This window comes from Heptranchias perlo, chromosome 5, assembly GCF_035084215.1.
Source record: "Heptranchias perlo isolate sHepPer1 chromosome 5, sHepPer1.hap1, whole genome shotgun sequence".
NCBI classification, from domain to species: domain Eukaryota; kingdom Metazoa; phylum Chordata; class Chondrichthyes; order Hexanchiformes; family Hexanchidae; genus Heptranchias; species Heptranchias perlo.
The window spans coordinates 114,236,720-114,240,504 of record NC_090329.1 but is presented as its reverse complement, the minus strand read 5'-3'; the positions used below and the strand labels follow the sequence as shown (position 1 = coordinate 114,240,504).

The following is a 3,785-nucleotide window of genomic DNA, read 5'->3' as shown; positions in this document are numbered from 1 at the left end:
ACTTCCTCTCGGAGGAAGGGGGCGGGGAAAGAGGAGGCTGCCGTGGCGGCGCCCCCTGGCGGCGGACCGTGGTGCTGGCCGGAGGCGCTGTGTCAATGAGAGTGAGAGAGAGAGAGAGAGGTCCAAACTCTGCCACTGCAACAGCCATTCCAGCATTTTGTTTCTTTGTACTTTTCTTCCATTCCCCCAACCCCTTCCAAAATAAAAAAAACATTTTGACCTCACCAAAGTGTTTCAAAAATTAAACTGATAAAGCTGTCATAGTTTTCAATGTTAGGAGTGATGGTATATGCTCATGCTGTTCCTTACTGTTAATTCTGAATCGATTCCACCATTCTCCAAAGGTGGTAATGTCCAGAAATTGCATAAGCGGGGGAGACAGGTTCAAACGAGACATGGCCTCGGAGCGGGAGAGAACCAGCAATGGCAGAGCATCTCGAGAGGACCGAGGGGCGGCCTCATATAGAGCGGCGAATCTGAAACACACAGGAAAAAAAAATCAAGAAGTCAAAGGTGATGTCACAAGACAAGGAGCAGCGCCGAGGGCAAGTCAGTGTAAGTATTTAGTTTACACTTACACTGTAAAATGCCTCCTTTAAAATCCTCGTTTTCTACCGCCCACCCAAGTACCACGCAAAGGTTCTCACTGAGCTATCTTCTCTGCTTTCCTCCCTCGGGCTCTGCACCGAGTGACTACTCATCTTTGGTGAATTCAACCTCCATCTCAACTCATCATGCTCTCTCTCGTCAACTTTGCTTCCAATTTCTACCCTTCCCTCGCCTTCACATAGTCCATCTCCGACTCTTCCCTTCCTTCACTTCTCCAGATCCATTTCTGGGGACAGGCTGTCAACCAATATCTATTACAAGCCTACCGACTCCCACAGCGACCTTGATTACACTCCCTCCCAGCCAACGTCCTGCAAGGACCCTATTCTCTTCTCCCAGTTTCACCGTCTCCGTCACATCTGTTCTGATGATACCACCTTCCGCACCAGTGCTTCCAATAGGCCTTCCGTTTTCCTCAACTGAGGATTCCCCTCCACTGTAATTGACAGGGCCCTCAACTGTGTCCGTCCTATTTCCCGCACTTCTGCCCTCACCCCTTCCCCTCCCTCCCAGAACTATGATAGGATCCCCCTTGTCCTCACCTTCCACCCCACCAGCCTCCACATTCAACGTATCATGCCACGCCATTTCCGCCACCTCCAACGCAATCCCAAAACCAAACACATTTGCTCCCCTCCCCTTTCAGCATTCCGAAATCCTGGTCCATTCTTCCATCACCCCCAACATCCGCTCTCCTCCCCACGGCACCTTCCCGAACGAGTGCAGAAGATGCAACATCTACCTCTTCACCTTCACCCTTCCCCCCGTGCAGGGCCTCAAACACTCCTTCCAGGTGAAACAGCAGTTTACTTGCACTTTTTCAATTTAGAATACTGTATCCGTTCCACACGATGCGGTCTCCTCAACATTGGGGAAACCAAATGCAGGTTGGATGATGGCTTTGCTGAACACCTCTGCTCTGTCCATAAGTGTAGGCTATGGGTTCAGAACAGGCAGTTCAAGGGTGATGTCAGGAAGCACTTCTTCACACAAAGGGTAGTTGAAATCTGGAACTCTCTCCCCCAAAAAGCTGTTGAGGCTGGGGATCAATTGAAAATCTCAAAACCGAGATTGATTGATTTTTGTTAGGCACGGGTGTTGAGGGTTATGGAGCACAGGCGGGTAAATGGAGTTAAGGTACACATCAGTCACGAATGGCGGAACAGGCTCAAAGGGATGAATGGCCTTCTCCCGTTCCTATGAACGTGCTGCCAGGAAATGGGCCGAGGAAAGCGAGCAACAGCGAGCGAGCGAGCGAGCGATCAGCAAAAAGACTGGCAAATGAAGGCAGCGTCGGCGTGAAGAACAGCAAACAGCGAACAAGAAAAGCCGACGGCAGTTGCTATTTCCAGGCTCGTATTCCCTTGAGTTTAGAAGATTAAGATCTAATTGAGGTGTTTAAGATTATTAAAGGAGCTGATAGGCTCGATAGAGAAACTATTTCCTCTGGTGGGGGAGTCCGGAACAAGGGGGCATAATCTGAAAATTACAGCTAGGCAGTTCACGGGTGATGTCAGGAAGCACTTCTTCACACAAAGTGTAGTAGAAATCTGGAACTCTCTCCCCCAAAAGCTGTTGAGGCTGGGGATCAATTGAAAATCTCAAAACCGAGATTGATTGATTTTTGTTAGGCACGGGTGTTGAGGGTTATGGAGCACAGGCGGGTAAATGGAGTTAAGGTACACATCAGTCACGAATGGCAGAACAGGCTCAAAGGGCTGAATGGCCTTCTCCCGTTCCTATGAACGTGCTGCCAGGAAATGGGCCGAGGAAAGCGAGCAACAGCGAGCGAGCGAGCGAGCGATCAGCAAAAAGACTGGCAAATGAAGGCAGCGTCGGCGTGAAGAACAGCAAACAGCGAACAAGAAAAGCCGACGGCAGTTGCTATTTCCAGGCGGTGTCCCAAGCGAGTACTGACCAGGCCTGCCTCTGACTAAGCTTGTGATATCGGATGGGATGGGGTACTTTTCAGAGGAGTGTGGTAGTAAGCGATGGCCTGCTTTGCTTCTCTTTACTTAAACGCTTGCTGCTTTGTGTATGTTTTTTGCCAGCTTATTTTCTTCATGTGTTTTTTTTTGTTGACTCTGTGTCGACTCCCTTGCCTTTGTCTGGCAGCAGGAGAATGTGCAGCAAAGGAATGGGCAAAGGAAAGCGAGAGAGAGTGCAGGAGCAAGCAGCAAAAAGCTTTGTGATTGAAGGGAGTGCGCAGAGCTGAGAGCAGCCTCTGCTGGCAAGAAAAGCCTACTGCACCTGGTATTCCCAGGCGGTCTCCCATCCAAGTACTAACCAGGCCTGACTCCGCTTAAGCTTCCGAGATCAGACGAGATCGGGCGTTTTCAGACTAGTACGGCCGTAGGCATTGATTGCTTGCTTTTCCCTTTACTTAAAGGGCTGCAGTCCTCTTCTTCATTCTTTACCACACTTTCTGCACTTGCCTGGCGCCGGGGGAAACAACATCACTCACAGGGTACACGCATTCGCACTGCCAAACACAAACACACACAAGTCCTGCTTCATCTGCAAAACAATCACATAGCAAGCTCAACGCTTCATTCAAATCCTACAACATAGCAACAGGAGGAGGCCATTCACACCCGCCTGCCTGCCTGCCTGCCTGCCTCCCTGCCTGCCTGCCTGCCTGCTCCGCCATTTCAGAACATCATGGCTCATCTCTCATCTAACTCCAGAGACCTGCCTTTCGCCCATATCCCTTCATACCTTTGCTTGACAAAAACCTATCTCTCTCACATTTCAATTTCGCAATTCAGCTCCTATCAATTGCCCTTTGCGTGAGAGACTTACAAACTTCTACCACCCTTTGTGGGTAGTAATGTTTTCTCATCTCTCTCCTCAAAGGTCTGGCTCTACTTTTTAGACTCTGCCCCCTACTCCTAGAATCCCCAACCAGCGGAAATAGTTGCTCTCTATCCACCCTATCTGTTCCCCTTAATATCTTATGAACTTCCATCAGATCACCCCTTAACCTTCGAAACTCCAGAGAATACAACCCCAATTTGTGTCATCTCTCCTCGTAACTTAACCCTTGAAGTCCGGCTAGCGTTCTAGTAAACCTACGCTGCACTCCCTCCGAGGCCGATATGTCCTTCCGAAGGTGCGGTGCCCAGAACTGCTCACAGTACTCCAGGTGCGGTCTAACCAGGGTTTTGTATAGCTGC

At 49.8% G+C, this 3,785-nt stretch overlaps 1 pseudogene; it reads right to left on the bottom strand.

Moving 5' to 3' along the window:
* Positions 1–2,847: 2,847 nt before the first annotated feature.
* LOC137322335 (5S ribosomal RNA) lies at positions 2,848–2,967 on the bottom strand (annotated as a pseudogene).
* Between the last annotated feature and the right edge of the window lie 818 nt (positions 2,968–3,785).